This window comes from Kogia breviceps, chromosome 10, assembly GCF_026419965.1.
Source record: "Kogia breviceps isolate mKogBre1 chromosome 10, mKogBre1 haplotype 1, whole genome shotgun sequence".
In the NCBI taxonomy this organism is placed as follows: Eukaryota; Metazoa; Chordata; class Mammalia; order Artiodactyla; family Physeteridae; genus Kogia; species Kogia breviceps.
The window spans coordinates 23,431,475-23,456,500 of record NC_081319.1 but is presented as its reverse complement, the minus strand read 5'-3'; positions in this window follow the sequence as shown (position 1 = coordinate 23,456,500).

Here is a 25,026-nt window from a genome sequence, read left to right as displayed (position 1 = left end):
AACACAATCTATTAATATAAAGGGTGTGTTTCAAAGTATAATAAATGTGAGGTGAAATGCTTGAAGGAGGCAAAAATGAAAGAAAACAGCTTCCTTGGGAAGAAACTCAAAGAAACTCCATGCAGGGCACGGGCACATTATAGCAGATCCTCAACACCCACGAGGGATAGAGGCTGCAATCTCCCAAACGCCTCCATCCTGGAACGCCATCATCACCTATCATCCAGTTAAGGTGACCAACACTTAAGGTCTCCTTAGGACACTGAAGGAGAGTTGTCAGATTCACAGTGGCTGGGTCAGTGTTGAGGTAGGGCTGGGGCTACAGAGGACAACATTCAGGGCTTCTGTCCATAAGCAGTGTCCTGTCAAAGGTGTTCCATTACTCCCCAAGGCATCTGTGAAATGTTTACTCAGAGCCTTTTGGGCATCAGGAATGTAATATCCAGAATAAAAGCACTAGATGAATTCCAGTTTTCAGAACCATGAGGTATGAGTCAAGATTAAATATTCATATTACACTGGGTTTGTGTCCAAATGAAATATTGAGATTACATCGTCAGAGGGGAGTCATTTTTTGCCTGTGATTTCTGCTCATCCTACAGGCTTCAGAATAAATGCAACTCCCTGTAATTTTCCTTCATAATCTTTATTAAAGTCTGCAATTGTAGCACAGTTCATCCATCTTATTAATTATTTGTTTATAGTTTCACTCGTCCACACTAGAAGCCAGGAAACTTGCCAGTCTAAATTGGCATTGAATCCTCATAACAGTGTCTAAATTCTAGACGAGTGTCTGGTAAAAGGAGGATCTTAATAAATGACTAATGAAATGAGTCAATAAATGAAGGAAGGAGGGAAGGAAGCTGAGTTTAAGTGTGGATATGAGGTAATGAGTAAGCCCCAGTCACTGGGTAGCTGACCCATGCCCAGATATTAGTGTTGTGGTCCACAGTATAATTCCACTACGTGGCTCAGCAAAATTATAAGCCATTATATTCATATGACTGCAGCAATCTCTTCAATTTTTCAGACTGGAAAGATCAAGAGTATAAATTCTGAGAATCTCATGTATAGCAAGTCAAACTCTAGTGCATTTAAGGATTACCTGTGAGATTTTTTTCTTTTTTTTAATTGAAGCACAGTTAATTTACAACATTGTGTTAGTTTCGGGGAGATTTTTTAAATGTTCATTCCCAGTCCTCACTATGCCAATGATGCACTCTACTCAAGTGAACACCAGACAGAACACCAGGCAACTGGGAATCAAATCCAGACTTCGGAAAGACTATATGAACCTGGGCAACATGTTTCTCCTTTGTGTGCCTCTCCACACGAGCAATATGAGAGGCATGGACGAAAAAAATTATGGCTCCCTTTCTGATGACATTAGGTAAGTCTGCGTTTCTGTACATATTTAAACTCTATGTTAGGCATGGCATGGAGCACAAAGAAATATAATTCATAATTCTTCTTCAACAGGAAGAAAATAATTTAAACAATGCAAAAGCTAAAGAACAATACCGATCAACAGTTTATGGTCACCACGTTTCTTGGGTTCTAAGATGGAACTCTTTCCTTCCACATTTACCGTTTTAGAAATTCAGAGGTATCTTACAATTAATGTTAAAAGAAACCTTCAAAGAAGACAAATAAATTGTGACAGTTATCTTCCCTTGCGTATGAGTGAACCGATCCCTTTCTAGAAGTTACACCTCACTTAGGGTGATCATTCGAATCTTAGCTGAAACTTGAACACCTCCACTTGCCTAAAATGTCTTCTAAAATGAACTGTGCTGCAATACTGAAACAAAAATATATTGGTTAAGGAGAAGACTGTTGCCAACAGAGCAGGCAACACAAACAACAGCAGAAGAATCTGCCACATTTGACAGGATAACTCAGAGGAGAAGTTCAGAGTGAGGAGAGGTTGGCATATTTGATTTCTTCATCTAGATAAGCTATTATGTAGTTGCTGAATGGCTGTGCATCAAAAACCCCTCCCACTTTTAAGAGAAGCTAAATACGTAAATAATAAAATTTAAGAGGAGAACAAAATGATATACTCAGTCTAACAGAAAATGCAGGAGAACCCCCACTATGCCTCAATATGCCTCAAGATTATTCTGTGATAAAGCAGGTCAGTGGCTGCCTGGAGAGAACCACTCATGGGGAGAGAGAGGGAAGGATGACAAAGGGGTACAAAGAAACTTTTGGGGGTGATGGATAAATTCATTATCTTGCTTGTGTTGATAGCTGCATGAGTATAAACGTATTTCAAAACTCATCCAATAGAGACTTCCCTGGTGGCGCAGTGGTTAAGAATTTGCCTGCCAATGCAGGGGACACGTGTTCGAGCCCTGGTCCGGGAAGATCCCACATGCCGCGGTGCAACTAAGCCCGTGAGCCACAACTACTGAGCCTGCGCCCTAGAGCCCGTGCTCTGCAACAAGAGAAGCCACCGCAATGAGAAGACCACACACTGCAACAAAGAGTAGCCCAGGCTCGCCCGCCGCAACTAGAGAAAGCCTGCGCGCAACAACGAAGACCCAACGCAGCCAAAAATAAATACATAAATAAATTAAAAAAAAAACCTCATCAAATCATTCACTGAACATATGTGCATTTTGGTATACTTCAATTATATCTCCAAACACTGAAAAGGGGCTTATTCTTTCAATAATAAAGATACTACAAAAAATAATTTAAAAAATCAAAAAAACCAAAGATACTACAGAAGTCATGGTCATGGGGATGGATTATCAAAGACAGCGTGAGACACCACATCTAAGTGATTCAGGAGAATCTTCAGACTCTGAATAACATCTCATCATCATCACCTTCATCCTCAACATGAGCATTTATTTATTCAGTGCTTGCTCTGCATAGACCAGGCTTCCTACAAAAACGTTTACTCGTATTACCTTGTTTAATCCTCATAACCACTGCAGAAGGTGTATCTTACTATTATTCCCACTTTCCAGATTGGGGGAAAAAAAACATAAAAAGGTTAAAACGTGCCCTGGATCACAGAACTAAAAAGAAGCAGATGCAAAATCTGAACTAGTCACCATCTGTGTTCTTAAACGACTTCTCCAAGCGGCCTTTAGCATCGGCCTTAAAGATGATGCTTAAAGGTTGTTATTCGACAGGATTTTTCATACTGGTACTTAAAGACAGAATAAGAAACAATATTTCTTAAAAAGTTCTATACTCTGCAGGGCCTGCATGAATATCTCAAATCTGTGGCCTCTTAGAGGGTGACCACAAATTCAAAGTCTATGTTGCAAACAGTCCGCGGGGACTTTGGATGGGTCTGTGGTTTGAGCAGGACGCAGTGAGGGTTTCCAAATGTGGTCAACAAGGGGTAAAGTTGCCTAAATTTTGGTTTGGTTATTTCATTACTTTTTAGAAAAAAAAAGGATGGTGAATCAAAGAGTCTAGAGGGACTTGGAGACATTGAACATTTCTAAACATCTTATTCTGCATGAGGTACATATTCTCAGTTTTTGCCCTCTTTTATTTTTAGTGTAGTAAAATACACATAACATAAAACTGACCACTTTAACCATTTTAAGTGTACAATTTAGTGGCATTAAGTACATTTGTCACCTTATTTTTAAAAGGGGCATTTCACTCTGGGAAGGCCGTATGCATGGTGCTGAGGGCATGAATGCTCCAGTCAGGTTGGCATTTGGTCTCCACTTCTGACTCTTATTAGTGTGTGGCCATGGGCAATTTAAAAACCTATCTTTCAATTTCCTCATCTGTTAAATGGTGACGGTAAAGACCTACCAGATAGTACTGTTGCAAAGATTAAGGAATATAACGAATGTCAATTGCACGGTAAAATTCTCCGGCTTGGAGTAAAACCTTTCAGTGTGTTACAGGAAAAGCAGTTATAATTTTGTCTACCATTTCTGTGAGTCAGAGGCTCTTAACCTGGGGAATGTGAACCTTAAGGGGGTTTGGGCTTGAGAAGATCTGTGAGTCTCCTAAATGATGTGCAACTTCGCGTGTCTTCCCTATGTGAGTGTCGGGGAAACAGGCACGTAGCTTTCATCAGATTCTTGAAGTGAGAAGTGCAAGGGCAAAAGCAGAAAACTCCTCAGAGAAACTCATACAGTCATATCAGCCTTGCTTCATCTGCTACCCAGAAGCCTTTGATCATTGACCCAAGTTTTCCCCTTCCCTCTGCAGAGATTCGGGGTGAGAAGGAAAGCAAAATACTTATTCTTTGCCTCAAGGGTCACAGGGAGGAGCCTAAGGGGCTGCGTACAAGTCGCACCCCCTAGAGCTGTGGCTGCATTCTGCCTAACTCCCTACTTTGCACCACGTCCTTAGCACATTGTAACTGCCAGCCGAGCGCCCTGGGGACAAAATGCTAATTGACAGCAGGATGGTTGTGGGGCATGAAAGGCAAGGAGCTCACAGAGTCCAGAAGGCTTGCGCCCCGTGCCTTAGTCTTAGGTAGTGCACTACGCATGCCTCTGATGGTACCTTGATGTGCATGTGAATCATCCTGGAATCTTGTAAAAATGCTGACTCAACTCAGTAGGTCCGGGGTGGGGCTGAGATTCTGAACCTCTAACAGGGTCTCAGGGGACCACCCTTGGAATAGCGAGGCTCTAAACTCTTTAGGTAATTATTAGTTTACTTGCCTGTCTCACCAACTGTCTCTGGGCAAACTGAAGACAGGGGCAGGACCAAATCTGATTTTATTTCCCAGAGGTTTAGTACAGAGAGGACACATACAAGTTCATAGCAAATGCTGAATGAATGAATGAATGGATGGATGGATGAATGAATCACACACTAGAAGAGAGGGGGGCTTTTCTGTGGAGGCATGACGTATCTCTCCAGTTGTCACAACTGGACACATTTTCCAGACATCCTTCTTAGATACTTTCTAAGTACTTTTCTCCCTCTAAGATGAAAATTTCCTCCCCCTCTGGGTCTCAAGGAAGGTTTCTTCTCCTGAGCCAGAAAAAGGAGAGGAAACAGAAGTCACCATGCTGATCACTAATAAAAAGACCTAAGTGTGTCCAATACCAACTCTGAGAGAATAAGAACATTTGCTGGGTAATGAAATTCATTGTGCAAAACCTGCCCTGGGCACAAACATCTACAGGACATAGATACTCACCGGGCCATTTACGCACCTTGTTTCAGAGGAGGCTGTGCTTTGTTTGACATGGATTCTAAGCTTTAACTTACACAGTTCTGTTAGCCTGTACTCTCAATGCAAGAGAAGTAAAGACCCAAGGAAAGGAGGAGGAAGCTTCATTGAGGCAGACACAGAGAAACCCAGTCAACTTCTAATGCCAGGTGGGAACAGCTGTAACCTCAGGTGTGACCGCGTACTACCTTTCCTTCTCAGAGTCACGGCTGCATTTACTTGGGAGTGGATCATTTGCACAAAGAGGCAGAGAATGTAAGCGCCATCAGTCAGAAGGCTGTGCCCGGAGAGCACAGGATTTCATCAGGCAATGATGAATCACACTGGAGCTCTCACATCTACTTTCCCATGACCTCTGAGCAACTAGGGAAAACCGAAGAACAATTCTGGGCGTTCGATTTCCCTAACAAAGCAACAGAAGGCCCAGATTAAACTGGCCTCTTTGAAACTTGAAAGAAACCACCATTTGTCACCTTTTAAGGGGGCACACTGATTAATGGGCAGTGAATAATCACAAGACAATTCCCTGATTAAATGTGAAGCCATTGTAAATGCAGATTCATATGCTTGGGAAGAAATGAAGGCAGACTCTTCTTGAGTTCAGCTGAGTCTACTCATAAGTTTCGTATTTGTAAAAATAAAGCGAAAACCGCAAAGGCAGCTTTTGAAGAAGTGTTTAACAGACACGAGGCAAAAAGCAAATTTTTAGCACAAATTCTGAACGCAGTTACCTTACTAAACGTGGTCTTGTTATAATCCATCTGTTGTCACCATTGCAACAAGGGCCACAAAAGCTGGAGAAAGCGACCCGTCTTCACCAAAACGTCAATGCTGTCTGAAAGTTTCTGATAACGGTGATAACAATTAAGTTGCCATTAACTGGGTGTTCTAAGCATTCTTCATATATTAAATTGTTTATTCCTGATGACAATATAAAATTGATTATTTAACCTCATTTTTACAAATAAGGAATCTGAGGCATATAGAGGTGAAATAACCTGCCTAATGTTACATGGTTGATCAGTGGCAGAATGTACCCTAACTTGGTAATTTGGCTCTAGGACATGCGCTTCCCACCCACCTCGGGTTTATTGAGATATAATTGACATACAACTTTGTGTAAATGTAAGGTGTACAGTGTAGTGAGTCAACACACGTGCAATGTGGTTACACCACAGCATTAACTGATGCTTCCCTGCAACGCATTACATAATTACCGATTCTTTTCTGTGGTGAGAACATTTAAGATCTACTCTCTTTGCAACTTTCAAACATATAATAAAGCATCACTGACTATAATCATGACACTGTGCATTAGATCTCCAGAACTTATTCATCTTCTAACTGGCAGTTTGTACTTTTTAATCAACCTCTTCCCACTTACCCCACCCCACAGCCCCTGGTAACCTACTTTCTGTTTCTGTAGCTTTGGCTATTTTGGATTCCATATATAACTGAAATCATACAGTATTTATCTTTCTTTGTCTGACTTATTTCACTTAGCATAATGCCCTCAAGTTCCATCCGTTTGGTTGCACACGGCAAGATTTCCTTCTTTCCCAGGGCTGCACAGCTGAATAATATTATACACACACACACACCCCATACAACTTTAAAAAAATTAATTAATTTCTATTTCGGGCTGTGTTGGGTCGCCATTGCTGCGTGAAGGCTTTCTCTAGTTGCATCGAACGAGGGCTACTCTTCATTGCGGTGCGCGGGCTTCTCATCGCGGTGGCTTCTCTGGTTGCGGAGCGTGGACTCTAGGCGCGCGGGCTTCAGGAGTTGTGGCACGTGGGCTAAGGAGTTGTGGCTCGTGGGCTCTAGAGTGCAGGCTCAGTAGTTGTGGCACACGGGCTTAGTTGCTCTGCAGCATGTGGGAACTTCCTGGACCAGGGCTCGAACCCACGTCCGCTGCATTGGCAGGCGGATTCTTAACCACTGCGCCGCCAGGGAAACGCACCATGTCTTCCTCTTTGTCCATTCATCCATTGAGAGACGCTTAGGTTGTTTCCATACTTGGCTATTGTGAATAATGCTGCAATGAACAGGGGAGTAGCACAAGTGCTTTAAATTCCTCGTGGCATTGGTCATGATTGTGCTAGCATACTATTGGGTTGGCCAAAAAGGTCAAAACCCGAATGACCTTGTTGGCCAACCCAAGAACTGCTGTGCTTACACGGCATTCCAGATTCTACAGTATTTACTTCTCTGTCTATGAAGTCGCTCTCCCAGCTCTCATATTCCATAAGATTATGAGCCAACTCATCGCAACAGGCAGAAGAGTTTAGTTGAAGTGCTTCAGTCCAGTTCAATCAAATGAGTGCCTAGTAAGTCCCTCTCGTGACTCAGGAGAGGAGAGGGGGGTCATGGGAAAGGACATAAAAGACACACAGAATGTGGTCCCTGTCCTCGTATGTTAACTTCTAAAAGATATGTTTGAACTAAAGATGCTTGAACCTTGGGAGGCCTCACCAAGAGGACGGGATGACCACCATAAAGCGAAGCCAAGGACGGTGGTACTGATTTTGCTGCCCAGCGTCCTTTAGCCGTTCCATTGTTAACAGCACCCTGAACTTTTGAAGCGTCTGATCTTTCTTTCTCCCAACGTTCACAGTCTTGTTTTGATGTCAAGGGACACAGAAGTGGCCTGAGTTATGCCACTTGGAGTCATCCTCTTGGGAATTCAAATCTTGAGGAGAGTAATGCGAGGATTAAAAAAAAACCCCGAAATAAAAACGAAACGAAAAGCCCATTAATATCAACATAAACTGCATACTCACTTGGAGAAGGTATTGAACTAGAACCACCCTGGTTTGTGCCTTTCTGAATGTTGTTCTTCATTATTGCTTCAACAAATTCACTGTGGGCCTAGTTTCTGCTGCTTGTAACCAAATAACCCTAACTGGAACACCAAAATTACATATTCAGTTATTCTATGGACTAGTTAATATTGAACTACACATACCTCAAGTCATTTTACCAAAGCAGTCTGTTGGTCCCAAAGGGTGTGATCAGGTAGGATTCAAATAAACCTGCTGATTAAAGTCAACGTGGCCATATTTTTTAAAGAAAGATCGCGCATTAGAAATGTCCCCCAAACTCTCTATACAGCCATTTCATTAACTGAACTGAACAGTGAATCAAGACTCAGAAGACCTTACTGGTAGACGCAGCTCAGCCACGAAAAGACTGTGTCCTTCGGCAAATTACTTCCTGTCTCTGAGCTTATTTCGTATCTGTAATATTAAGGAGGCGAGGGTCTTTGGGTATTCTCTTTGTAAATCAGAGTTTCTAAGGTTCTAATGAAAACAATATGCTATAGAAATTACTAAGAAATTGAGTAGGTGCACCTCAAGAACTGTTCTTCATAAAAACACTTTTCTCATATGGATTGGTAACATGGAGTTGAGTTCCAACTTGACTCCTCAAAGTAGAAGTCTTACAGTATGCATGTTATAGAACATCCAGTATCTTTCTTATGCCTGTAATGATCTTACCACTCAAGAGTAGAGCTCCGAAGGTCAGGATTATTAAATAGCTCTTCTGTCATTTAACTGAAATCTAGTTACGGACCAACCCCAAGGAGGTCAGCAACAAATATAATTTAATTCTTAGCTATTAATAAATGAGTTTTAGATTGATTTGGATCTTCAAAGGAACTCTGTATTGAAGCAAAATTCATCATAAAGCTTACTGGATTATTTTGTTGGCAACTGTTCAAATTTCATGGTTTCAAGGTTCAACTGTATCACTAAAGAGGAACAAAGGCCAAACACATCTCTCATTTGGAATACAGTCCTAAAATGTATTTATCTTTTCATCATCTTTCCTTGTCTTATACTCAATTGACCTCCAAAAGCCACCCAAACCACAAATTTACCAAAGCTACTCCTGACCTATTTTGTTGTTGTTGTTCTAGAGCTTACCCTTTCTGCAATTTAATGACATCATTTCCCAGCCCTGTGGTCAGTGGCCTTGAGCTGAGCAAAATGGTCAGGTCATATGGTGAAAGGCTAAATATCAAACGATTCAGATCAATTCTATCTGGAGCTAAATTCCCAGACAGCATGAGAGAACGTAATTGTTGGAAAAAGTTTACCTCGTCTAAATATCATGAAAACAGACATACAAACTTATAAACATTACTAAGATACATATTTCTAGGGCTTCCCTGGTGGCGCAGTGGTTGAGAATCCGCCTGCCGATGCAGGGGACACGGGTTCGTGCCCCGGTCTGGGAAGATCCCACATGCCGCGGAGCGGCTGGGCCTGTGAGCCATGGCCGCTGAGCCTGCGCGTCCGGAGCCTGTGCTCCGCAACGGGAGAGGCCACAACAGTGAGGCCCACATACCACAAAAAAAAAAAAAAAAAAAAAAACATATTTCTATATTAATGTAGTTTTTCAAAAATAATTTCATAAGACATTCTTTGCCCAATAATTATTTTTTAATGATTTTATCCATTGGTATTAAGATTTAAATTAAGATTAAATGAGAAAATAGGCGGAAATCCATTAGCACAACTTGGGAGCTTCACAATAGCTGCCAATTCTGGACCTCTAACACTGAGCCAGGCACGGTTGTGAATTGTACTTAAATCACAACATTTGATTCTCATTGCCCTTTAAAAGAGCACCTATTACTATTCCATTTTCCTGATTAAAAAAACAGGCTTAGAGTAATAGAGTACCTGTCCAGGGTCACACAGCTAAAGAGTGGCAGAGCTCGGGCTCTCATCTAAGTGTCTTAAAGTTCATCCTTTTAACTACTCCGCCATGTCAACAGATTCAAGTAGAATCTGAAGGAGAAAGAAAGCAAACTGTGATTTCTTGAAAACTTTGAAATACTAACTGAATAATATGCCAAAGGGAAAAAAGCTTTTTTCCCTCTTTTAATGGCCTTGTTAGGAATTGTTGATGCTACTGTGCATGTACGTATGACACCTCATGCCACTGGCACACCCAGTGATTGCGCATTTGACCTGATAGTCAGGGGTCTTCCTGGTGGTATGGTTTAGGGGGAGGGGTGGTGGCCATCAGTAACACTGGCTTCTTGTCATTGAGAAGTAAAAGCTAGTGGTGTGTGACCTAAACAGAGATCTTTTGGGACAGCAACGACCACTGGCTTGGACGAGAGATTGCCTCTGTAAGAGGATCCATCTGTGCTGTCTCCTCAGGAGGGCTTACATATTTATCTCCAGAGAATTTGACACAAGCCATTTGTCAGCCATGGTCACACGTGCTCACAGTGGCCACGCTTTATCCTTTTAGTCAAAGCAATAATTTCTTGTTGTGAGAGAGCAACTGTGTGGTGCCAGGTGTTGATATTTTAGAAACAAACAGCAGTAGGGACAGCTGTGGTGGCAGATTTCAATTTTTCCAGCCAAGCTGGTGATCGCATCAGACGCCAGATGAAATGAAAGAGTTTCAGCTATGAGGTCTTTGCATCTCTACAATGATGTGTGATTTGGGATGACCTTTCTCAGGGATTCCCCCGGGATTTACCTTCATTCTGGAGCAGGATGCTTTAAAGAGTGGCTGTTCTCAGGCTCTGAGCCCTCCTGAAATCAGTCCAAGAGAGCCCTCAGATTTTCCGTGCTGGGGCCCTCCACCATTGTGTCTCTTCTCATCATTCTCACTCATCAATATGCCCACTTTCTTGTCAGTTCAAATTCAATGTGACATTTGCTTTCACTTTCCTTTGTAGATCAATGTCCATCTGAGCTGCACAAGTGCTGGCTCTGGCATAATTTTTACTGCTTTGGGGCACAATCATTTCTATGCTCTGATTTAATTAAGAAAAAATATTGGGCTTCCCTGGTGGTGCAGTGGTTGAGGGTCCGCCTGCCGATGCAGGGGATACGGGTTCGTGCCCCGGTCCAGGAAGATCCCACATGCCGCGGAGCGGCTGGGCCCGTGCGCCATGGCCGCTGAGCCTGCGCGTCCGGAGCCTGTGCTCCACAACGGGAGAGGCCACAACAGTGAGAGGCCCACGTACAGAAAAAAAACAAACAAACAAAAAAAAGAAAAAATATTACTTTAAGGAGATTTTAATGGAATCTTTGGTTTCTCAGGTAAAAGCAGTGCAGAGCTAACAGTTACATCTCTGGAGTCTTCAACAGGTAGTAAAATCAGGCCCTCCAATAAAATGAAATTTCATTTCAGTACAAGACTAGTAGGTCCCTACTTTGATATTTTACTATTGATAGTTCGGTTTAGTAATGTAAGAAAATGCTATGTTTGCATTGGTACTTAACCTCTTTGAAAGCCATATCCTCTAAGTTTTATATCCTCCACCCTCAGGTTTCCATGGATTCAGGGGTGAAAGCTTTATACTGTGTGCTCCAAACCAGCGCTTCAGAAAAAAATCCTGTGATGAAAATGTTCTCTATCTGCACTGTCTAATATGGTAACCACTAGCCTAGACTGGACAGGTAGCTCTAGACTAGAGGTTCACAGACATCAAATTAACCTATTTCAAACAGATTCTTTTTTAAAAAACAGCCTTATGGAGCTATAATTCACATATCATACAATTTGCTCATTTGATGTATATAGTAATTCAGTGGTGTTTAGCACATGCACAGTTATGCAACCATCTCTGCAATCAATATTAGAATATTTTTGTCACTCACTCCCCCCAAAAATCCTAAACCCATTAGCTGTCATTCTCCATCTCTTTCAGTCTTCCCTAGCCCTAGGTAACTATTAATCTACCTTTTCCCCCCCATAGATTTATCTATTCTTGACATTCCATATAAATGGAATCATACAGTATGTGGTCTTTTGTGATTGATTGGCTTCTTTGTATCATTCTTTAAAAGGTTCTTTATAATATTTTTAAGGTTCATCCATGATGTAGTATCAGTGGTACTGATCAAGATGTATCAGTGATCATGACATAGCAGTACTCCATTCCTTTGTATTGTTGAGTAATAGTCCACTGTAGGACAGACTACATTTTGTTTACCCATTTATCAATTCATCAGCTTTTGAATTGTTTCTACTTCTTGGCTATTATGAATAATGCTGCTATGATTATTCATGTACAAGTATTTGTGTGCATGTGTATTTTAATTCTCTTGGGTATATATACCCAGGAGTGGAATTGCTGGATTATATGGTCACTCCATCCATAACATTTTGAGGAACTGCCAAACTGTTTTTCTAAGTGGCTATACCACTTTATATTCCTACCAGCAAATAAGGAAGGCTCCAATTTCTCCACATCCTCATCAACACTTACTATTATCTACCTTTTTAATTTTAGCCATTGTAGTGGGGGATGAAGTAGTATATTATTGTGGGTTTTGTTTGTATTTCTCTAATAGTGATGTTGAGTATCTTTTCATGTGTTTATTGAACATTTGTATATCTTCTTTGTTAAAATATCTGTTTAAATCCTTTGTTCATTTTTTGATTAGGGTTGTCTTTATTGCCGAGTTGTAAGTCCCTGATCATTTTTATATACATAAAATTTGTAAATATATTCTGTCATTCTCTGGATTGCCTTCTCATTTTTTAAAATACTGCCCTTTGAAGTGTTGAAGTTTTTTATTTTAATTAAGTTCAGTTTATCTTTTTTTTTTTTTGGTCAGCTGTAATATCAAGAAACTATCATCTGATCCAAGGTTTACTCCTAAGTCTTCTTATAACAGTTTTAGCTCTTATATTTTGGTCTAGGATCTACTTTGAGTTCATTTTTACATATGTGAGAAAGGGGTCCAACTTATCATTTTGTATATGATTATGCAGTTGTCCTAGAATGCTTTCTAATAAAGACTATTTTTTTTTCTTGTTGAATTGTCTTGGCACTCTCATCAAAGATCAATTGACCATAAATATAAGGTTTCTTTCTGGATTCGTTATTCTATTCTATTGTTCTATGTCTATTCTTAAGCCAGTACCACACTACTGTAGCTTTGTAATGAGGTTTGAAATTGGCAAGTATGACTTCTACAGTTTTGTGTTTTCAAGATTGGGTATTCTGAGGCTTTTTATTTCCCTATGAATTAGAGGATGAGTTTGTGAATTTCTGTAAAAAAATCCAGTTGGGATTTTTATATTACAAAAATTCCATTGAATCTGAAGATCAAATTGGGGTATATTGCCATCTTAACAATATTAAATCATCTGCCCATGAACAAGGTTCTACATCAATGAATATATTTATTTGAGTTTCTTCTCCAAAAATCCTCCTCCACAGATTTTTTTCTTTCATGTACTTCAAACTTTCATATCCATGTGCTAACACAGAATCATTCTCAAACTCAAATATTATAATGGTATTTATCTTAATATTTCTATGGCACCTCAACTTACTTTCCATTCATTTATTCAACATTTTAAAATTGTGTACCTACTATGTTAACCACACTTTTCTGACCATTCCTGACTTTAGTAATTTCAGTCTTCTCTCTTTTTCTTCTGATCATTCTAGCAAAAGACTTGTCAATTTTATTGATCTTTTCAAAGAAACAACTTTTTATTTCAATGATTTTTTAGTATTATTTTCCTTTTATTAATTTTCACTCTAATCTTCATTATTTCCTTCTTTTTGCTTGCTCTAGGTTTAGTTGACTCTTGTTTTTTCCCCAAAGTGTCTTAATATGGAAGTTAAGGTTGTTGACTTGTGACCTTTCTTCCCTTATAATACAGGCATTTACAGCTATAAATTTCTCTCTAAGAACTCCTTTAGCAGCATCCCGTAAGTTTAATATGTTATTTTAAATTTTCATTCATCTAATGATTTTCTACTTTCCCTTGCAACTTCTCCGAGCCATTACTTAGTTAGGCATATAAGTTCATTTTGAAGTGTAATTTGGTTCAAAAATTAATTATGGAGGGGGAAAAATTCCTATCTTTCACCTGTTATATTTTGATTTTTTAAACTGAACCATTTGGATTCAGCAAATACATTCTGCACTCATCATGTTAATTTTCATGAAGACATCTTTGTACTGCTTCTCAAGTTTTAACATAGATACAAGTCAGCTGGGGACTTTGCTAAGACAGAGATTCTAGGTGTGGTACAGGTGTGGGCTCCAAGAGTCTGCATATATAACAAATTCCAAGTACTGCTGATTCTGATGCTGCTGGTTCAAAGAACACGCTTTGAGTAGAAAGGCTCTATGCAACTGCTGGGGATGCCCTTTTCATTTACTTTTTGTGATTAGTTGCAAATGGCCCTTTCCCCTAAAACTCCTGCACCTTGTCCTTCTAGTCAGGGATGAATATTCTTTACTCTAACCTCTAACACCATCCTCATACCCTTTATTTCAACTTGTCCCACTCTTGTAATCGTTTCTTTATATATTGCTTTCTCCAAGTGAACTATGAGACTAAGGAGAGCAGGTCTCTGTTCTCTTCATGACTTTATTTATTGTCTGGCTTAGTATTTGATGGCTCAGCCTAGATGCTTATTAACTCTCCATTGAACCAGTAATAATAACTAACACTTACTATGTATCTACTGTGAGCCAGCACAGGGTCAGATGCTTGGCAGACATTATCTCATGTACTCACAAGACCAGCCCTATCAGGAAGGTCCTATTATTATCCCCATTTTGCAGATGGGAACTGAAAATCTTGGTGCTCATGATCAGTTGAGTTTGATCCTGGTTCCTTAAGAAAATTAACTCAGCCCAATTTAACTACACTGACCAAATCTCTGAGCAATCTAATACAGGCTACATTCTATTTGTGTGTATTATGGTAGCCAGTTCACAAAAAGGAGGACAGAAAAACACCTTTTCCTCTTCTGCTTGCATGGGACATTGAAACAGGTGGGCAGCAACAGTAATACTCTACTCTAGCCCCGCCCTCACCTCTTCTTACTTGGTCAGAGTGTGTGCCTCCCATCTGGGTCTCCTGCCTCCAGATCCCTCTCTTCTATGCTTCCTCTAAAATGTGTATTTGATCATGACACTGGCTAAAATTTTCAATGACCCATAGTTGCCCTGTAAGATAATGTCCAAATTTCTTAGGTCAGCTTACAATCTTCCTACAAGCAACATGTCTAGCGTTTCCTTCTGTTGGAAGAGGATACTTCTGGAATGCAGAATGACTATTCATTCCTCATACAAGACACATTCTACTCCTTTGTGTCTTTACACACTCTCTTCCCACTGCTCTCCATGTCCTTGTCGATCTGTTCCCTTAGCCATTCATCCTTCAGGATCCAGTTTCTACTAATTCTATTGAGAAATGACCTTAGCTCTACCCTCGGCTCCAGGCCTCTTCCTTTGTGCTCCTTTAGAATTACACACATACCTCTAATGCTATTGTTGCCACGTTTTATGACACTGACCTATTTATGTCTTCATCACTAGCCTGTGAGCTCCTCAAGGGCAAGAAATGTCCCATCTTCCTTTTTCCAGCACCCAGCACGGGACTGGGCACTCAACAGATGTAGCTGCATAAACCAATTAGGTCAAAATATAAGACACCAACTGTTAACCTTCTCTAGGGAGTTCTTGAACATTCATTCCCAAAGCTTTCCAAGTGTTCGATTACTACAGTAAATATCAGATCTGCTTTGAATGAGAACTATATTTGTGCATGGGATTTGTGAGGGCTGGAATTGTAGCATATTCACCTCCTATCTGTCGGTTCACAAAGGACACTGTCGTGCACACCGAAACCGTTCTTTAAAGGTTTGCAGAACTGAAATGAACCTAACTAGCTTCTTGGGTTTCAGCCAAGTTATTACAAAGCCTCTTCTGCTACTCTGGGGAAACAATTATCTCCAACACAGGAGTGAACGATCTATCGCAATGCTGTTTGATGTTTCACACTCTCATGTTCCTATGACAGGAGCTATCTTCAAAACAGGCTGGCGTACTGTCAACTCTGATTACATCGGTCAACACCCAACCCAGATAATGGCAACACAGTAGGTTTGAAAAGAGGGGCGTCATTTTAGAAGGCTGAAGTCAATTGAAGAAGTAGTAATAATTCACAGAGGGAAACATACTTCAGTTTGAAAGTGTTCATAGCTCCACTCTCTTTCTCTTTTGTTGAATTAGAAATAAATTTGTGGGTGAACATCAGAACATGGCTCTCTCAATGACTCCTTCACAGACTGGCCTCTAACAACCTCAAACACACTTTTTTTTCCTCACTCACTACTCCACAAGCATTTATTGAGCATTGGCTAAGCATGAAGCACTGTGCCAGGCACTGCTAGGACAGATGATGAGGGAGAGAAAACACAGAATCAGAAAGCATTATTGGGTACTTTAAAAGAGTACTTTCAAAATCAAGTGCAAGAAAGATCATATGCCAACAGCAAGAATAACACCAGTAACTCCATTAGGTCATATGGGTATTTGAATTCAGACTTGTTGGATATTGTACAATCGATGGCTGAGATAATAATTCTAATGGTTATAGATGATCAACATTTGCTGCTCTAAGACAGTGATAATTGAAACTAATGTAAGTGCTCCTAGAATGAAGGCTAATATTAACATGGCCACTGGTTTTGTAACAGGGAAGAGCCAAACTGGACTACATGTTGGATCTGTTTCTTTGACTTTAACCTCTGCATTCTGCTGCTTTTGTTCACTAAAAGGATACTGTCTATACATAGTGGCCTGCCTGAGGGAACCCTGCCCCTCTGCCTGAATGTTAAACCAAAGTGCCTTTGTTCAGGGAAACATCGGGACCCTGTTCCACCTGTGGATGGCTACAAGAAAGAAGTTAACACATTCCCTCCCTGAGGCTGGCCATTCCAGGTGATATGAAGAAATTAACACATTCCCTCCCTGAGGCTGGCCATTCCAGGTGATATTTGCAAAACTTATGACCTTTTTACTTTACTTCCTTATCTCCTCCCCCTCTCTGTGCTATAAAAGAAACTGGCATCCAAACCCCAATAAGATGGTTATTTTGAGACTTCAGTCTGCCGTCTTCTCCGCCGGCTTTCTGAATAAAGTCATAGTCCTTGTCTCAACACCTCGTGTCCGATTTAGTGGCCTTCATGCAGCATTGGTAACACTTTTTTCACCAACTTTATCGCCTACCACACTCCCCCCCACCCCATGTATTTCAGCCACAATAGCCTTTGGTCAGAGTCGTAGACACTTTCTGCTCCCATGATAAGATTTGCACATACTGTTCCCTCTGCCTGGAACATCCTTATCTCCCCTCCCCCACTCACCTGATGCCGGAAGCCGTCCAGCATTGCCAACTATTGCCTGAGCAAAGCTCGGCAAGAAGTTATGGCATGAGGAAGCAAAGCTCCTCTCCTGGTGGGCGGCGGAAAGCATCTCTTCTGATTCTAGGAAAATTCTTGCTAAAAACTGAGGGGGTTTCTGGAGGGTTTAGGCCAAGAAGATGGAAGTATTACAAAGCAAATCCCCCTCGGTACGAGACCACAGCAACCCCTGTAACCACAACAGTAGCTATACCCACTGTAAATAATTTACTTTGGAAAAAAGTCCCTTGGTCAGGCAACAAAGGAGTGTTTCAATTAAGGAGTAGCAGTTTATAGGAAGAATTAGATGAGTTATGGCCCATAGAAGGAATAAGGGATATAGAAGGGAAGCAAATAGTGGGGTATTATGTACAGGATGCCCCCAAATGGTGGATTATGTGGCATGCCCCCTCTCCGGTATATTGGAGGAAAAAGAGAGAAGCGGAAGGACTTTACTGTAAATATTTTACGAATGAATTATATGTAACTATGAAAGTTAAAATTGATTGCCTTACGTAGAAAATAGAATTGTATTTTCGCACAATGTGTTTTGAACAAGGTACTGAGAATACTGGGACACAGGCCAATATATGATGTTAGGCCAATATATGATGTTAGCTGAAGTAGAAAAGAATAATTAGCTTTCTAGACCTAAACATCCTGTTTGCGCGAAAAGATCTTAAGACGGAACAATGCTTGCTAATGTTTCTGTGTGTAGGTGTAGAAATGAGGTAATGAGTCAAAAACAGGAGTTACATAGAAAGTGCTGATGCTATTGTTTAGAAAATCCTATATAAGAAATGATATGTCAAAAATAAAGCTGTCAGAAGCTTAACAGAAGCTCCCCAGGAGAGTTGTAAATATCTTGGGAAATACCTGGCTATGGTGACGAGGAAGTTTTGTGCAATAGTGGGTATATTCAATAAGTTTACGGTACAATGTCCGCCCCCATGGCCTCCTAGAAGTATAAATAATGATGTACATTGTTTTGATTATAATGATAGGGTTAGAAAATCTGTGGATGAAATGTTGTATTATTGTTTTTAACATGTTTAAGTTTATGGCTTGATATTATTGTTTTTAACATGTTTTGAGCAGAATGTGCAGGTACAAAAACACCTTAATCTTCTGAGAAGAATGAGGAAACCGCAGACAGAGTTCCTGACCTAGATGTGAATGTACACAAGAGACGAAAGAGAATGGAGACAACAAGAAAATTACTTAACTTGTTTAACCTGCTGATGTAAACTACTTTTGTTTTTTGGTTTATGTAAGGGACTTTTTGGCATGGGAATGTTGTTGTTAAGATTGAAAATGAGATTATTTTACAGTATAAATGCTTTGGAATCATGATATTAAATTTGTCAGATCCTTGCATCCTCTGAGGTGTCTTGTGATCTGTCCACGCCGACTCCGTCTCCCCTTTGGGTGAAACCTGTTCAGCTGGGGCTGGTCCTCGGCAACCTGAGTAATCCCTATTTACCCTTTGTGTCCCAGCTCAGTGTCATTTCCTCAGAAACTCACTTCCCTGACTTTGCTAACCAGATTATATCCTCCTCTCATACACCCTCCTAGCACCATACACCTCTCCTTCAGAAGTATTTATGGCAGTTACAATTTTTAAAAAATCTTATTCTTATTTACTTATCTGGCACCTCTACTAGACTGTAAGTTCCATGAAAGTAGGGATACAATTCCATTCTGTTCACCACTGGCTTCCCAGTGCTCAGCAAAGTGCAGGGAACACAGTAGGAACTTGGTAAAAGTGTTGAATAAATGAATAAAAAATAAGTTGAAGTGTCATGAAAAATATTATTATAGTGATTACTATTATAATAGAGTTTAAAAAGGATTCTTTGTTAGCAGATGGATATGAAAGAGTTCAAAGTAAAAGAAAGACAAAACCGATAGAACAGGATTGTTGGAGAAGAAACTCAAATGAATATATTCAAAGATGCAGATTTAATTTGGATTCTGAAAACATGAAGAATGATGGACAAGGTACATTATAAACAGGGGGACTTCATGGACGAATTGTAAGAATCATCCCCGAAGAGCTATGCTGCTAAGAAAAATATGGGGCACAGACCTTCCAAAATCTGAGGAAAAGGAAATAGTGACACAGACAAAACATCTTCACATTTACGGGAGAAATGTAGACTCTTTCTGGACTGAGTGTCAAAGACACATGAGAATGTAATGACTTTAAAGATCAATTGGAATTCTAACTAAATCCACCCTGTAGATTTCACCAATCTGAACTATGAACTAAGCACATAAATTATGTATGCAAGAGTGAGGTGAGGGTGTGGACCTATGGAAATGAAAAATTGTGATTAATACATCTGTCAGAAATTAGAAAGCTATGCCAGTTGGTGATGGGCTTTCAACTTCTCCCCCTGAGAGCTCATGTTGCAAAAGATGCCAGCTGTTCAATTCAACACCACCATTTGTTTCTGGTGGACCACCTAGAACTGGGTCTTAGACTCAGTTCTACACTGAAAGAAGTAAGAAAATGGCTTCTTTCTTAGCCTCAAAAAAGCCTGTGGGCTCCCATATGACATACATGGCTGGGTAGAATACTTAGGCCAATAACCAAACTCTACTTCATGAAAGCACCTTGTAGAAAACTCTTTGCTAGGGTGGCATGGATGTTCCCCAAAGGTAACTTACCAAATCGAAAGGGACCTGGCACAGGAAACTCGTTCCCCCAGTGATTACACAGTCCCTTAAAAGAACAGGCTTGTACTCTGATGATTTAAATGCGCAGACAGAAAGCAGTTCAGGGCACTGCCATGACGTGAAGTTCCCAGGCCCAAAGGAACAGACTCGCTCTGAAATGTTTTCAGACTCACTCATTCTGTTTTCTCTGCCTCTGCTCATCTTTAGCCTCCATCCTATCCCAATGCGTGATACCACGTGCCTTCCTGGTTCTGTAAGTGGCAGGTTTCTCTGCCACAAGACTCTTGTAAAGAGCCTACGATAAATTATAGAAGAGACAGAAGCTTGGATAATCAATCGTGCAATACACCTGTTCATAGCCAATTTCATGCTTGCTCTCACCCTCTTAATGGCACACGGCCAATTTCTCAAAGTCCTGGAGTGAATTTGCACATGTGGGGTCTGCGGAAAATCCTGTGGGCATAATGTTGGTGGCAGTGGAGTGTTACTCGGCTATACAATTCTTAACAGAATGACAGAGAAACTCTTTTGGAAGGAAATTTGGCAAAATTCATTAAACATCAGAAAATGGTCATAGCCTTTGACAAAGCATTAACACTGACTTTTTAAAAGCTAGTCTAAGAAATAAGGCCTATACTAGCAAAGACTATATACACTAAGTTATTTATTGATGCATTTATATCATAGCAAAGAAATGGATAAAAATCAAACGGCAAATAAAGGAAGTATTAAGTAAAATGTGGTATATCCACTTGTGGAAATTAAGTGGTTATCAGCAATGGTAGTTACCAAGACCAGGTAGCAAAATGAAAACCAAAAAACAAAACAAAAAAACCCACTTAGGACTAATGTAAAGTGGAAAAAAACAGGATTTAAATGTATATATGAATTATAATAAAATACACACATAATAAACTGCAAGCAGGAAACACATTAAATTTGTCCCATGAGAGTTTTTAAACTGCGTGTTGGTTGGCTGTTTTTATCTTCATCTTTATTTCCTAAATGTACAGTGTTGTGTGACTTTTTTTTTTTGAGGTACGCAGGCCTGTCACTGTTGTGGCCTCTCCCGTTGTGGAGCACAGACTCCAGACGCGCAGGCTCAGCGGCCATGGCTCACGGGCCCAGCTGCTATGCAGCGTGTGGGATCTTCCCGGACCGGGGCACGAACCCTAGTCCCCTGCATCGGCAGGCGGATTCTCAACCACTGCGCCACCAGGAAAGCCTGTGTGATTTTTTAAAGAAAGCTTTATGGAGACAAAATTCACATACTGTAACATTCAGCCTTTTAAGTGTACAATTCAGTGGTTTTTAGCATATGCATAGAGCTGTACCATCATCACCACTATCTAATTCCAGAACATTTTCATCATCTCCAAAAGAAACGTGGAACCCTTTAGTAGTCATTCCCCATTTTGCCCTCCCCTTAGCCCATGGCAACCAGCAACCTACTTTCAGTTCATATGAATTTGCCTATTCCACAGATTCTGTGTAAATAAATTTGTACCATGCAGCTTTTGCATTTGGTTTCTTTCATTTAGCATAATGTTTTCAAGGTGTGTCCAAGTTGTAGCACATATCAATACTTAATTCCTTTAATAGCCAAATAACATTTCATTGTATGGATACACCACATTTTATTTATCCATTTATCAGGTGATAAACATTTAGGTTGGCTATTATGAATGATGCTGCTATGAAAATTCAGCTACAGGTGACTGTTTTCATTTATCATAGGTATTTATCTAGAAATGGAATTGCTGGGTCATATGCAAACTCTACGCTTACTTTTTTGACAAACTGCCAAACTCTTTTCCAAAGTGGTGGCACCATTGTACAGTCCTGCCAATAATGTGTGAGGGGTTCCAACCTTCCACATCCTTACCAACGCTTGTTACTATTTTTTTTTTTTTTTTTTTTTTTATTGCAGACATTCCTCTGAATGTGAGGTAGTAAATCATTCTGGTAGTAAATCATTTCCCTGAGGATTAATGATGTTAAACATTTTTTTCACATGCTTATTGTCCATTTATACCTCTTCTTTGAAGAAATGTCTATTGATAACCTTTACCCATTGGGTTATTCATAGTTTTATTATTGAGTTGTAAGGGCTTTTAAAATATTCTTTGTTCCTTTTTTAAAAAAATTGAAGTAGTTGATTTACAATCATTCAGGTGTACAGCAAAGTGATTCAGTTATATGAATATGTGTATATATATTCTTTTTCAGATTATTTTCCATTATAGGATACTACAAGATATTGAATACAGTTCCCTGTGCTACACAGTTCTTTTTATATTCTTAATACAAGTCCCTTATCAGATATATGATTTGCAAATATTTTTTTCCATTCCATGGGTTATATTTTCACTTTCTTGATGGTGTCCTTTGAAGTCCAGGTACTTTTAATTTTGATGAAGTTCAGTATATCTATTTTTCCTTTTGTTACTTTTTTAGTATCATATCTAAGAAACCACTGCCTGATCCAAGGGTCATGAAGAATTACTCCTATTTTTTTCTAATGTTTTTATAATTTTAGCTCTTAAATTTAGGTATATCATGCATTTTAATTTAAAAAAATTTATCTACTTCTGGCTGTGTTGGGTCTTCATTGCTGTGCAAGGGCTTTCTCTAGTTGCGGTGAGTGGGGGCTGACAAGCTGGAGATGGTTGTGGGCAGGAAGGGTCAGCTCCTCACCAGGTGGGCCTCTCAACGGTTTACTTACATTGTTCTCACAACAAAGCTTCCCCCAGAATGTACCCTCCAAGAGAATAAGGTAGAAGCGGCTGTGTCTTTTACGAGCTAACCTCTAAAGTCATATACCGTCACTTCCATTTGTCCAACAAACCAACCTAATACAAGCGGATAAATACTACGACGCATGGATCATTGGGGGCCATCTTGGAGGCTGGCTAATGGCCACAGCCTCTTTTATGCTTTCTTATCATAGCACTTGTCCCAATGTATTATAATTACCTTTTTCTTGCACACCCTCCTGTGGCAGACACAGTTGTCTGCCTACCAAGAGTCACTGTCCCCATTCTACTTGATGACAGAATCCTGATTTTTAAAATAATTTTATTTATTTATTTTTGGCTGCATTGGGTCTTTGTTGCTGCACGCAGGCTTTCTCTAGTTGCAGCGAGTGGGGGCTACTCTTTGTTGTGGTGTGCGGGCTTCTCACTGGGGTGGCTTCTCCTGTTGCAGAGCACAGGCTCTAGGCATGCGGGCTTCAGTAGTTGTGGCACACAGGCTCAGTAGTTGTGGCACACAGGCTTAGCTGCTCCGTGGCATGTGGGATCTTCCCAGACCAGGGCTCAAACCCGTGTCCCCTGCATTGGCAGGTGAATTCGTAACCACTGAGCCAGCAGGGAAGTCCCATGAATTTTAATTTAAATTTTATGTATGGTAGGAGGAAGAGGTTCAACTTGATTCTTTCGTGTGTCGCTATCCAACTGTCCCAGCACACTTTCTTGAAAAGATTATCCTTTGTCCATTGACTTTTCTTGCAGCCTTGTCAAAAATCAATTGACCACAAAGGAAAGAGTTTATTTCTGGACTTTCAATTCTACTCCATTGATGCTTATTTCTATCCTTACAAAATAGCACATTGTCTTGAATAGTGCAGCTTTATAGTAAGTTTTGAGATTGGAAAATATGAATTCTCTAACTTTGACCTTCTTTTTAGAGATTGTTTTGGCTACTCCTTGCATTTTAGATGAATTTTAGAACGAAAAAACAGATCAATTTCCATAAAAGAGCTGAATTCCAAAGTGATGCTTATGTTTAATTATGGTCTTTAACCAACATTTTTCTTACTCAGGGTGGGGGGGTATTTTTTAATGGGTGTAGCATTGATAAAGAATACTTTTGGTAGGAATGTGGTTTTATTTAAAATAATACTTTAGGATATAGAAATTAATAAGTGTATGGAACTGCAAAAATGGCAGCTACGATTTTGATAGGGATTCTGCTGAATCTATAGATCAGTTTGGGGAAGTGTTACCATCTTAACAATATTAAGTCTTTCAATGCATGAACCTGGAATTTCTTTCCACTTCTTTAGATATTTTAATTTCTTTGAATGAGATATTATACCTTTCCGTGTATAAGTTTTGCATTCCTTTTCGTAAATGTATTCCTAATCATTTTATTTCTTTTTATGCTATTGAAAATGGAACTGTTTTCTTAACTTCATTTTTGGATTATCCATTGCTGGTGGACAGAAATATAATTAATCTTTGTATTTTGTTCTTGTATTTTGTAGCCTCACTCAACTTCCTGAAGATGTGATTTTAAAATAAGAATGAACAGGGCTTCCCTGGTGGCGCAGTGGTTGAGAATCTGCCTGCCAATACAGGAGACACGGGTTCGTGCCCTGGTCCGGGAAGATCCCACATGCTGCGGAGCAACTAAGCCCATGAGCCATGGCCGCTAGGCCTGCGCGTCCGGAGCCTGTGCTCCGCAACGGGAGAGGCCACAACAGTGAGAGGCCCGCATACCGAAAAAAGAAAAAAAAAAAAAAAAAAAGAATGAACCATCTAAAGGGGAAGAAGATTAATGTCCCCCTCAATCTTACACAAAGGATGTGGATACTCTGGGAATCCCCAGTTAGAACTAAAGACACCCATCTAAATACAAATATGCTGCCATTGGCATGAGAAGAAAAAAGTGGGAACTCAGGAAGTTATAGTTCTGGCAAGATAGTATACACTCAGCTAGTGTGTCTAAATAAAGTAAATAAAATATTATATAATTTGTGCTCTGGACTGAATGCATCTTCAAATCCATTTGTTGGAGCCCTAATTCATGTGATGGCAACTGCAGGTGGGACCTCTTGATGGATAATTAGGTTTAGATGAAGTCATGAGGGTAGAGCCCTCGTAATGTGGTTCATGTCCTAATAAGAAGGGGAAGAGACTAAGGTTCTTTCTTTCCACCATGTAAGGACACAATGAGAGAGTGGCTG